General features: G+C 43.4%; 1 non-coding gene across 1 annotated transcript; it reads right to left on the reverse strand.

Annotated features, from left to right (window-relative positions):
- Positions 1–11,413: 11,413 nt before the first annotated feature.
- Positions 11,414–11,495, reverse strand: TRNAS-AGA (transfer RNA serine (anticodon AGA)). Its single transcript has one exon. It is a non-coding gene; the product is annotated as a tRNA-Ser (tRNA).
- Positions 11,496–13,093: the final 1,598 nt, after the last annotated feature.

Consider the following 13,093-nt stretch of genomic DNA (forward strand, 5'->3'; position numbering starts at 1 on the left):
TCACATACCTCTTAGTCGTTTCTTGTGAACTCTCTACTATCCTTCCTCAGCCTGATTACCTGGTCCTTAACTGTTGTTTTCCTCCTGATGTGGATATACAACAGCTTCGAGTAAGACGACTTTCGATGCTATGGCATTTTCGTATGGTCGCTGAGCCTCCATTCTTATCTGTGCATATTCGTTTCTGGCTCTTCAGCTGATCTCTTTATTTTCATGGGTCCTTTGTCTTCTGTACCTTTTCCATTCTCTAGTGCACCTAGTTTTTGCTTTCCTACACCTTTGGGTGAACCAGGGACTCGTTCGGGCCTTCCCATTATTTCTGTTTCCATTGGGAACAAACCTCTCCTCTGCCTCCTTGCATTTTGTTGTCACATAGTCCATCATTTCTTTTAGTGGTTTTCCTGCCAATTCTCTCTCCCACTGAACTTCTTACAGGAAGTTCCTCATGCCTGTGTAGTCCCCCCTTTTGTAGTTTGGTTTTTCCCATCCTATTCCTGCTGCTGTCTCTACTTATAGCCAACTATGTAATCAAAAGACAGAACCACATGATCACTAGCTCCAAGGGGCCTTTCACACATGATATCATCGATGTCCGAACTACTTAAGGTGAATACAAAATCCAGTTTTGCTGGATCTTCCTCGCCTCTCTCTCTGGTAGTGTCTCTAACATGTTGATGCATGAGGTTTTCCAGTACCACATCCATCATCTTGGCTCTCCATATTTCGGGACCCCCATGGGGCTCCAGGTTTTGCGAGTCAATCTCCTTGTGATTGAAATCACCCATAACTATTAACTTTGCTCCCCCCATGTGAGCTCTTCTGGCCACCTCGGCTAGTGTGTCAACCATTGCTCTGTTGCTCTCATCATATTCTTCTCTTGGCCTCCTACAATTACCACCTTATGGCCCTCAGACTGGATTGCTACTACTAAGTATTCCCTTTCACACATTCCATCCATTTCCTTAAATCCCCACCGGCTTTTAATGAACAGTGCAACCCCTCCTGCCCCTCTCCTCCCTCTCTCTTTTCTGAGGATTTGATATCCAAATGGAAAGATTGCATCTGTTATCATCCTGGTGAGTTTCGTTTCTGTGAGTGCTATGATGTCTGAGGATGTCTCCTTGATTCTTTCATGCCACTCCCCGCACTTATTTGTTATTCTGTCTGCATTTGTATACAAAACCTTCAACTTCTTTTCTAAAACTGTGGTCTGGGGAGTAAACTGGGGTTGGGAAGTGGCAGACCTGATAAGGAACTATGGGCGGTTGCTATGGGGGTGGAGTTTGTAATGAGGTAGGTGGGGGCATTGGATATGGCATGTGTGTTTTGGGTTAGAATGTGTGGTTGCATTGGGGTTGTGCTAGTTGGGGGGCTTCTGTAGGTGGTTGTGAGGGAGGCTGTATTTGATTTTCCTCCTGAGTCTGGGTTCTCCTGTTCATCTTCACCTATCTTTCCCCGTTTTGTCTTTGTACCATCTCTTTCAACTTCTGCCTTTCTCATGTTCTGTTATGGTCGAGTTACATCTTCTGGTACGCCGGCATGTCCCTTAGGCTTGCTTTCTCCTGCAGGATCCTCTTTCCAGTCGATTCTGCCTTGAAAGTCACTTTGACTGGCTGGGTTCTTGTTCTTGCAAACCCTCCTATTCTCCGATAATTTGCAGTTGGGTTATGTCATCTTCTGTTGCTTTTATGATGCTTTCGATTGCATTTTTCTCCCCTTGTCTTATTGCTTCATAAGTTTCCTTTTCAGCTTCCTGGAGCCCTTAAACAAACACTGACCTCTCCCTTTCATTCTCCCACTGCATATCCCTATGTGTCCCCTGATTCGATTTAGTTGCCTCCACTGCAGCTTTCCTTTCTTCAGTTTCTTCACTGTCTGTTGTCCTTGGGCCCTGTGGCTCTTCTCAGCTTTTGCTGGGCTCTGCTGTAGTCTGTTAGGGCCTCCACATATAGCTTAGCTCTTTCATTTTCTACAGTCCCCTCGATTGCTCCTGATGTGATTCTCTCTTTATCTCGGGCTCTGTGATGGTCTGATAGGGCCTCTGCATACATTTTCACTCCTTCGTTCCATACAGCCCCCTTGCTTGCGAGTGAGATAGCAGTCTCTGATGTCATTCCCAAACTGTTATTAGTTCTTTATGCTGTTTCAGATTTTATAGCTCCTCTTCTAATCTCTGTATCTTAGCCTCTGCTGCTGTGGCTTGCATCTCCCACTTCTTGCTTTCTGCATCTGTCTTCTCCTCCATTTTCTAGCTTCTTTCCCCACTCATGTTCTCTTTTCATAAGCTTTGTTGCCCAATCTTCCTTTGCAGACTCATCCTTCAGACCCCTGCTTTTTGTGTTTATGTTTGTGTGTGTGTGTGTCTGTGTCTATGTGTCTGTATGAGCGTGTCTGTATATACACTCACCTGTATGTGGCTGAAGATGTCGAATCGCAGCTTCTATCCCTTCTTCTTTGCTGGTCGCTACTAGGTCCACTCCCCCCTGGCTTTTTTGGGCTATCATAGGTACTTTACACATGTGTTGCTATGTATGATAATCTATGTAACTGTATTTGTGTATACCTGAATAACCTTACTTACTACTTCACTTTCCAGATTGCTCTACTTCTTGACAACTGTAAGGCTGAAGAAATACTTCTTAACTCTACCATGACTCAAAGTGATTTTTTTTTGTGCCTGGAAAATAATGGAAAGAAACATCCAAAATAATTCATCACCTTGGAGCCTTATTGACCTGGAGGCACAGCCAGTGGCTCCCGCTCCAGAACCACAACTACTGATGCAAACAACAAAATTTCCTCAGCAAAAACGCAATGCGACTTCATTTGTATTTGTGAATATACAGGATCTTGAGCCATCCACCCACCAACAACGAAATACCTTTTAAAGGAGTCCAATACGATGTTTGCAACCTTCAGAGTACCACACGAAAGAGCACTTTGACAGCAAAATGTGGATAACAGGGTGCAACTTATTTAGATGTGACAGAAAGAACAGGCAGCAAGGGGACATGTTAACCCGTATGTCAAAGAGTCGCTTATTTTCACAGAGTTACTGAACACCACAAATGATGTATTTGAAATTTTAACATTAAAAATCGTGAACAATAACTTATTGTGGTTGTATAAAAACCACCAGATGCAACTTCCCAAAAGTTCAAGGAATAGGTATTAAAAATTGATTACTGTCCGGGAAACTTTCCAGCCCCAGCCCCAGCCCCAGCCCCAGCCCCAGCCCCATCCCCAGCCCCAGCCCCAGCCCCAGCCTCAGCCCCAGCCCCAGCCCCAGCCCCAGCCCCAAACATCTTGCTGCTTGGTGATTTCAATTAAGGAAGACTGTTGCAAATAATGTTTTATACAGCAGAGATAATCCCTGAAGACAGCTCAGATGAAAAGTCACACACATACATGAGTTGGTGAATTTCTGCAATAAGTAGACCCTACATCTACAGTTAGTGGAACTAACAAGACCTTATTTTCACAAATAACTATCACCTGCTAAGAAACATTATCAAAAACAGTTAACTTGGGTCTCAGTATAATCGAAGTCCAGACTTACACGCACAGAGCTCCTGACCAGTACAATGCATACATTACGACGGTGCGTTCACCAGACGATCTTCAACAACAAGAACATAAGTTGGGACCAGATAAAAATTGCTGAAGTATGCTCAATGAATATTCCCCTAAGGTAAAAGAAGAGAAGTAAATTGGAGAGAGAGAATCAGAGATGCTTCCTCTGTAGGAGAAGGCGAAGAATTACTGAGCTTTTCAAGGGGGCTAGAATATCCGAAATATGGACGGAAGCACTAACAAGGGATGTGGAAAACATTGAACTTATGTTAAATTATTTATATCAATGCAAGAGAGAGGCAGGAGGAGCTAAAACCAATTAAAATGTTTTGAAACAAATTCAAAATGTTTCTTTTCATGCCAAACAACAAGGTTAAAACCATATCCAGTATCGGGCCCTTGCTCAGACGAGATGAGACTTACACAGATGACAATAAAGAAATGAGTGAGACACTGAAGTTTCAGTGTGACTTTATGTTTAACGAGCCATTAATAAGTCTAAAGACAGACAATCCAAATTATTTTTTCATGAATGAGCTTCATAACCGTGTTAATGTATGCCAAATTTCTGACATAACCCTTACTCCACTGGACCTTGAAAAAGTCATTGACAACATGCCCATGCACTCAGTCCCAGGCAAACAGTCGTGGAACTCCGTTTTCATTAAGAACTGCAAGAATCCCCTATCGTGTGCCTTACCTGGAGTTTACCTGGAGGGCATTCCGGGGATCAACGTCCCCGCGTCCCGGTCCATGACCCGGCCTCCTGGTGGACCAGGGCCTGATCAACGAGTCTGTTACTGCTGGCAGCACGCAGTCCAACGTACAAACCACAGCCCGGCTGATATGGCACTGACTTTAGGTATCTGTCCAGCTCCCCTTTACAGACAACCAGGGATCTATTGGTAATTCCACTTAAGTATGTTACGTAGAGGGAACCTAGATATGAGTGAAATGCTATAGTCGCTAAAATCAATGAGTATAGCCCGACTCCTTAAAGGTGGCAGCAAAGCAATAGCAAAGAATTATAGACCAATAGCCCTGCACAATCCAGGGCAATATATCATACTGCATATGGTCTTGGATGCACCGGAGCAAAAAAAAAAAAACATACAGATGTGGTATACACAGATTTTGCAAAAGCCTTTGACAAGCGCGATCATGATGTAATGTTGCACAAAATATGTGTTAAAGGACAAAGTGGACAGATGGATCTTCAACTTTCTAACCAATCGAACACAAACAGTAATCGTAAATCGAGTTAAGTTGGAAGCTGCCACAGTGAAAAGCTCTGTTCCACAAGGCACAGTACTCGCCCCCATCCTGTTCATCATCCTCATATCAGATACAGACAGAGGTGTAAACCTTAGCACCGTGTCTTCCTTTGCAGAAGATACTAGAATTGCATGAGACTGTTATCCATCAAGGACACGGCACATTTCCAAGTATATATAAACCAAGTTTCCAAATTGAAAAGTAGTGTGAAGAACTTGGGAGTGTTAATGTCAGAGGAACTCGCCTTCAAGGATCTCAAGTGTCACTATCATATATGCGAGGAAAATGATAGGATGGATAATGATAACATTAAAAAAAAATTATACCATGCCAATGATGATCCCCTTTTTAATCACTTATTCTCTCTAGGCTGGAATACAGATGTATGATCCCTGTAACACCCTCCAGGTAGACTAAACTGAGTTTTCAGCTTCCATGGCTGTGCCCTCTTGTTCCTATTTCCCATCTCTGAATCATTCTGTCCCTGTTCACCTTGTCAATTTCTTTCACTATTTTGTATGTTGGTATCATATCCCATCCCCCCAGTCCTCCTGTCCTCCAGTGTCATCAGGGAGTGTGTGAGTGTGTGTGTGTGTGTGTGTACTTTCTTTTCTGTATTCACCTATTTGTGGTTGCAATGGTCGATTCACAGTGTGTGGAATTAAGGCCTGCCTCCCGTATCTGAATGAATGGGTCTCTGTGTCAGGGTTACGTGAAGGACGTCTGCAGATATGCCGACATGGCAGACAATGCCTTAACTGGTTGTTGACACTCTGCGAGCCCCGTGGTACTCAGTAGGTCTGACGTATGTGGCGTAGAATGTCTTGTACTGTTCCATGTGACACTCTCCTGTGGGTATCAGTCTGGGTTAAATCTGGTCCCCTGGATGACTGACTCCCTCTCTTCAGGAAATCAAAGTCAGCTGAGAAGCGCTCTCGCTGCACTCGTCTCACCCAATACCTCATGGGTTCTGACTTAGGTTCTCCCTGCCCTTGCAGGGCCGCGTAGAAACAAGAGGTGGTGGTTAGGAGCATGTCTAGTGTGGGGTACCTGGGCCCATCAATGTTTAATTCAGGCTCGATGGCTGCTTTTAAGCAGACTGTGTCTGCTGGTATGAAGTGGCTGCCAGTAGGTCTCGGTGGGACACTTGCCACAGTGTCACTTCCCTAGCGGTCACTTTCCCTGTCCCGGAGAAATGGCCCGAATGTCTCATAGCTGTCAGCAGTGCCAATGACAGCAGAAGGCTTTTTTTCTGTGCTAATCTGAGGCCGAGGACGAGGCACGGTCAAGGTATGTGGGCTGGAGGACGAAGGAGGAGCCCCACCCACTGGTTGACAATTGTCAACTGTGACCTGCCATTTGGGGGCATGTACTATCATGAACTCATCACAAGTAGGCAATTGTATTTCAGGTAACCTTGGTAGCATCTCCGGTCTAGGGATGTAGCTTGATGGCTTTTGTGAAAGTGTGCTGGAGGTCATCAGCCCCGTGCTATGCCTTTGGCCGAGTGCCCTTCTGTAGTGACAGGTAGCCTCTAATACGTATTCTTCCTTTGCAGCATGTCTCTCCTGAGCAGCAACCAGTTCAGCACCGTCTTCTGAAACCATCAGTAAGGCTTCAAGTTCTTGAAATGCGAGGGCGTAGGCTAGTTGCCTCGCATTCAGATGGCTCAAATTAGCCTCCAATAAGAGGAAATGCACTGGATCAGCCTGGATCAGTGTCTCACAAGCATTAATAGACCTGGTAACGAAAATTGCTTGCGGGGAGGTTCTGTCCACAGATGGCTAGCGTGGCCATGTTGCCTGCCGTACTCGTGTCGAGGTAGTGACAGTTGACAGGTTTATGACACTGTGCAATAAATGTGAGTTAACAGGCCAAGACAAGGCGTTTGACTGCCTACCAGTCTGGCCGGTAACAGGTGCTGATAGGTGTTTACCCTCTGGGTCAGGGGTCAAACTCTGGTTTAAACTACAAAGACCTAGTGGGTGTTGCATGTGTGTGCCGGGGGTTGGGATTTGTTGTGATGACGTCACAAGATAGCGTCGGGTGCGCAGTGTAGTGGGTATGGAACTAGGCGGCGCTGCTGTCTTGTTAATGGCGGCTTGCCCGAAGCTTTGTTCCTTTGGTTCAAGTTGCCGCGAAGGACCAATCACCGCGTGGCGATGTTACAGTAGTCGTACATGCTAAGTAGGCCTAGTGGGTCTGTGGGAGCCTAACTAGGTGATTACTGGTTCTGTGGACCATAGCTATGTTACTTCCGGTTCGAAGTTGAACAAAGCTGTGTGCGGCACGTATCCTCAGCAAGACCAACACCTATCAAATTGAAGAAAAGCCTCCAAGTTACATCGTTTTACCGGTCAGCAACGTTGCCACTAATGTTTCAAACATGTTTGACAGAAAACTGGCTAAAATATCTATCAGCTCTTCAACTACTATTAGGAACCTGATACAAAAACCCAAGCATGATTCTGGCACAAGTGCAGGAATCTACACTATACCATGTGGGGGGTGTGACAAAGTATATGTAGGGGAAACAGCCAGAACTCTGGACATTAGGATAGCAGAACACAAAAATGCTTGCAGAAATGATGACAGCAAAAACGCATGTGTTCAACATAGAGACGATGTTGGACACCTCATGAAATTCAATGAAGCTAAACTAGTTATTAAAGAAGACGACTTAAGACGGAGAAAATGCATTGAAGCTGCACTAATTTCTGTCAGTAACACTATAAAGCAAAAATCCGGTAGTTACAGTATTTCAAAATTACCCATCCTGGGAACTGGTGTTACTTGATGCCAGCAGGTCCCCCTCTTGCCTCACCTCCTTAGTTCCATTACTACTACTACTACTACTACTACTACTACTACTACTACTACTACCACCTCTACCCACGCGTCACCTCACCTGACTCCTGCCACTATATATATAAATGTTTTCTTAGTTTTCTCTGTATTAGGACTGAAGAAGCCACTCGTAGCGAAACGTTTCCTTTAATAAATGTCCTGAACTGTACATAAGTGTCTTTTTCCACACAAAGCTGTGTTGAATTAAGGCAGTATATGTGTGGGCACTACTGGTTCAGTCGTGAATTCAATCTAAAGCCTGCCATGCCACCTCAGGGTACTTTAATCAATGGGGTAGTGACCTTTATTCCAAACAGTAGGCAGTGGGATGTGACAGACAGCTGCTGGGAGTGCCACCTCTATACACGTGTTTACACCTGAATGCATTCACCAATACTCATGTGGTAGTGCTGGGGGAGGGGCATACCTGATTATACCTGTTGAGTCATGTAACTGCCTGGTCCAGCTAATGAGACCCTTGCCTGCAGTGATCGTATGGTGTACGAATGTCGGTAGTGTTAGTGTGTCACTGATTGCTTGTGTAGTACACTTAGAGAATCCCAGCTATGTTATAGATAGGCTCCCTAGCTAGTTGTGACGTCACGAGCCCTTATGTGAGCCGCTAGCTAGAGGCATCCCTCTCAGTTCCCGCTAGCCGTTAGACTGGACAAGGACAAGGCCTGGGCTTCCCCTCAAGACTCCCACATTATACGCCTCCTAGAACATCCTACGTATGTATTTTTTCACCTATATCTCCTTGGCGAACCCCCAGGATACGAATGCAGTCACAGCGCAAAGTTCGTGTAGGGTAAGTCGCCCTTCTCACTGCTGAAATGTGACTGCGGCTCCCAGTCGCGGCTCGGTCTTCCCCAGGGTGCCTTTGACAGGAAAGCAGGTGCTTAAGGCATTTATTGTTTATGGGAAATGCAACTACTGCCTATCTCTAACTTAGCTTAAATATGTGCAATAGTAATATAGACATGGTCCCCGTGGCCTGTTGGCTAAAGCTCTTGCTTCACACGGCGAGGAAGCGAGCGAGGAAGACGACCAGAGCTGTCGTGAGATGGGAAGGAAGAAGGATGAGGAAGGATGGAAATACTGGAAAAGGATGGGAAGGAGAGGAAGAGGAGGAAACAAGGCAAGTGGCCTAACCACTTTGGGACATGTGGTACAAAAGTACTGGAGGCGTAGATGGAGAGGCTTGAATGATGTCGGTATTTGGCTCACTAGGAGAGGATGGCGAAGGCAGGGGCAGGAGCTGGGAGTGTCAGAAGGCAGCAAGCAGGATGAGTTGTATTGGTGGTGCTCGGCTTGAGGTGTGTTAAGCTACTGTCCCATTAGAAAGAGTCTGGAACTTCGATATTGGCATGGTCATGAGTCTAAATTTGCGGTCAGGGTCGATCTCTGGAGCATTAAGAAGACTGATGACTTCTCTAAGGAAGAGAGCACGTGATGGTCTACAGACGAACTTGACTTCGTCGCTCTGGAGGAGAGGGATCAATGTCTGTGCATCCATTTCTTTAGGATACTCAGGAGCAGTGAAGAAAGAGACTCCAAGTATTGTATTATAGTGTTGTTTATCCTTAGAGTGAGCGACAAGTGAAGTCGATGATTGGCCAGTTTTGCTGGGGTTGTAAGACGAGGACGCTGCTCGTGTCTTGATGGATGTGGTGGCTGGCGTTGGAGGTGGTTTCTCATTGGTGGAGGAAGGTGGAGGCACGTGAGGCAGTGAGGGCTCTGATTGATTCTTGGCAGTGGCTGTGGCTGGAGGAGGTGGTGGTCTCTCATTGGTGGATTGCGAAGTAGAGCAGGTGGCTTCTGCAGAAATCAAATCTTGCAAGTCATCTGGTGCCTCGAAACTGACGATTTTTGGGGATAATCTTAAAAACATCGGCTGAAGCAGGTCTAGCTGGATAGTTGAATGATGGCAGATTGTTGAGGGCAAGAATATCATTCATAGTTGTATTGAAACAACCCGGGCTAGCTGCATTTTGCATGTGTGCATACATCAGGCAGTAGTAGAATTTTGTTGAAATATCGTCTGGTAGAGGAGAGGCTGTGAGTGGTGGAGGTTGCTGAGTGGCTTGTAGAATCTTGGTGGTGATCGTCTGAAGCTTAGCTATAGCAGCATAAGTAGGAGAGTTTCCTGTAGACTTCTTAGTTTCTTCTTTCAGTTTCTTAGAGAGGATATCCTTGCGTACTGGACATTTGGCTGCAAGAATATGATGATCACTCTTACAGTTGATGCAGGTGGGAGCAGCAGTGGAAGTGCAGGAGCGAAAGTCGTGATCTGCAGACCCACAGGTGGAACATATCTTCTTATTCTTCACGTGGCAATCAGCAGTTGAGTTTCTATACGAGTAGCATGTCGAACAAGGTGTTATGTAAGTGAATCGTTCAGGCTCAATCTGTCGAGGGTTGATGAAGTAGTAAGAGATGGCCAGGCCATCAGACAGTGCTCTGGTCACCATGGTAACGTCCAGAAACGTGACCTTGAGCATCGAGGAAGCGTTGGGGATCTTTACAACAGAGTCAATCTTGGCCCAAGTGTTGAGGTCTTCAAGTGATGACGTAATTTCCTCGATAGACATGTTCGTGATTAGCCTCTCAAGACGTTTCATGAACACAGAGCGTTTTGCACGCATGTATGGTGACGTGGAGATGGTAAAACCGCGGTCTTCTAATGTCTTCATGGCTGTAGGTGTAAGTACTTTGTCAGCTTCAGCATCATCGAGAAAGGTGACAATGAAAGCTTCTTTCAGTGAAGTAATCTTGGAGAATTTGGCGTAAAGACAAGTGTTGAGTGAGGTTGCAAGCTCGAGCTTCGTGGTGTCGTCGACGACAGCAGATTTGGGCTTAATTTTCACACGATGAGACATCGTGGAGATGGTAGAGGTTCCCCTCCCCAACGGGGATCATAAGGAGACTGAACAAGTAAGGAGAGCTGCTATGACCTGCTGAGGCGAGAGTCAGAAGCAGAATCCTGTATTTCTGTCACGGCGAGGGACTGGATTCGATTCCCAGCGTGGATAGAAACATTGGGCGTGTTTCTTTACACCGGTTGTCTTTGCTCCCCATCAATTTTGAGAGTGTATCCACATCTTGTGTCGACTAGATGAATGAACTGATTGTTTTGAGATTTCTTCCCAGTTATGGCCAGTTTTTAAGTGGTATTAAGAAATAAATTATTTGAGATTGCATTCCATATTGTGTCGTATACATTAGCTAAATGGAGTACCTGTAAATTATGAAATGAATAATATATATTTTTAGTGATGAAACATGCCCAGTGAGGTCTGGTAAGACCCATTATGACCTTTTTAATCCTGCTGTTATCCGTTACCGTTCACAGGATAAGAGTGGGATGCTCACCCGGTTACCAACTTATTCACAAATAACACGCACATAGAAGAGAGGAGCCTACGACGACGTTTCGGTCCGACTTGGACCATTTACAAGTTTCGGTCCAAGTCGGACCGAAACGTCGTCGTAGGCTCCTCTCTTCTATGTGTGGGTTATTTGTGTATCGTTCCAGTCACGGTACTGTGCCTTTTTTTTGTTATTTTCCAAGTTATTGCTAGGTGAACATGAACAACGGGTGAAAGGCAACATTACCGATTTTTCCCTCTCGGACTCTGTTCCAACGAGGGTCTTTCCATTGTGAGCCGATGGCAAATAACACTAGAGCCAAGCAGCACCCATGAAAAGACAGACTTTCCGCAGTGAGTAGGATTCGAACCTACGCGGGAAGATCCCATCTGATTTCTAGTCAGACGCCTTAACCACTCGGCCATCACTGCTGACAGACATGAGGTGAGCTGTGTATGATTATATCAGATATATGTAGTGTTTCAGAGCACATACATCATATAGTGTGTATGATAAAATACAAACATATAGCAATGGAAATAAGTCAAGGACCCTAATGGAAATAAGTCAAGGACCCCAATGGAAATAAGTCAAGGATCCCAATGGAAATAAGTCAAAAAACCCAGTGGAAATAAGTCAATGTGTCTGACGTTTTTGGGTTATCCTACGTAATCTACACATATGTTGCTATGTATGATAGTTTATATAACTGTTTTCATGTGTACCTGTACCTGAATAAACTTACGCAAGATAGCATACGCCCCACATAGTGTGATTGAAAACATACAGTCCACCGATTATTCATGACAGCATTCACTTCACATAGTGTATGTCACTACATGAACGTAATAATGCACTGTGTTTTGGTTTAAATTTTTGTATTTGTGTTGGGGCTGTGAGGTGAGAAGCAAATAGTAAGGAGCTTTGCTGTAATAATTAATGAAGACTTTATCTACTGTTGTTATTATTAGTAATTATAATTATTATTACTATTATTATTATTTTATTATTTTTATCACCATTATTAATATTTTAATTTTTAATATTTTTTATAAATATCCTTAATATTTATATTATTAAAAACATTGTATTATTATTATTACTTTTTAATTTTAATTATCATCATTATTATTATTAATATTTTTAGTATTTCTTTTATTATAATTATTATTATACTTAATATTATTATTATTATTATTATTATTATTATTATTATTATTATTATTATAAATATTATTATTTGTATTAGTATTATTTTTGTCTGTTGTATCGCTAGACGTGTAGTGATTTCTTTATGTTACTGTTATCTGGGAAACACAATATGTTTGTCCTTCTATATAAGACGCAATATTTTTTACATCTCGTTAAGTTTATGCTATAACCTTTACCTGCAGAACTATATTGTTAAATTTATGCTGTAACCACATCCTGAAGGGTCACTCATTTGGTTGTGGCCACAACTTACATGGTTTGGGTTCTTGGTTCGATTCCCGGCCCATATATATGCGAGGTTCCAGGGATCGAAAAATTCTCTTGCTAATATTTACTGTCAAGGGGAGATGGCATGAATAATTTGTAAATTTTAAAAAATACCTTGATTTTAATGAGCTTTTATTATAAGTTAGAAAGGTGGTCAAACTTCTATACCAAAAGTTGCATGAAGTTTGCCTATAAATAAAGTGAGAAAAATAAATTCTGAGTTTTGATATAGCAACACTCCAGTAATGTTTTCACAGTATCAGTAAGACTTAATGTTACAGTTGACTGAACGTGAGTAATAAAAGGTAAAGAACAATATTACAAAGGGAAATGAACATGTTGAATTATTATTTTAGGGGGATTTTTTCTTGTAAAAACTAAAACGGTTAAAGCTATTGCAAATTCCCTCTGTGACTCTGTAAAACCATGACTCCACAGTAATGTGTGCTGAAATCAAGAGAATATATCCACAAATAATTGAGAAAAAGGTACTATTATTAGAATAACTTAGTTTAGAGAAAAACCACAGAATGTGATTGATGACCAATAT

This window comes from Cherax quadricarinatus, chromosome 27 (genome assembly GCF_038502225.1).
Source record: "Cherax quadricarinatus isolate ZL_2023a chromosome 27, ASM3850222v1, whole genome shotgun sequence".
Classification (NCBI taxonomy): Eukaryota; Metazoa; Arthropoda; class Malacostraca; order Decapoda; family Parastacidae; genus Cherax; species Cherax quadricarinatus.